We start from the raw sequence: 253 nt of genomic DNA on the forward strand, positions 1-253 counted from the left end.
TCTAATGTGTGAGAGTATATGTCTGTGTGAGACTGTGTGTGTGTGTGAGAGAGAGAGAGAGAGAGAACTGTGTGTTTGTAGGATTAGACTCAATGTTTTCTGATGTGAGTGTGTGTGTGGTTGTGTATATGTAAGATTAGAGAAAATATCCTGTAATGTGGGAAAGTGTGTGTGTGTGTGTGTAGGATTGGAAAAAATGTCCTCTAATATGTGAGTGTGTGTGTGTGTGTGTGTGTGTGTGTGTGTGAGAGAG

General features: G+C 40.7%; 1 protein-coding gene across 7 annotated transcripts in view; it reads left to right on the forward strand.

Moving 5' to 3' along the window:
• The window catches only part of PDE6A (phosphodiesterase 6A), a 100,818-nt gene that overhangs the window by 20,654 nt on the left and 79,911 nt on the right, over nucleotides 1-253 (forward strand). The gene's annotated exons all lie outside the window — the stretch shown is intronic.

This window comes from Petaurus breviceps, unplaced genomic scaffold (genome assembly GCF_028583685.1).
Source record: "Petaurus breviceps papuanus isolate PSGF00001 unplaced genomic scaffold, PetGlider_PUasm1.0 551, whole genome shotgun sequence".
Lineage (NCBI taxonomy): Eukaryota > Metazoa > Chordata > Mammalia > Diprotodontia > Petauridae > Petaurus > Petaurus breviceps.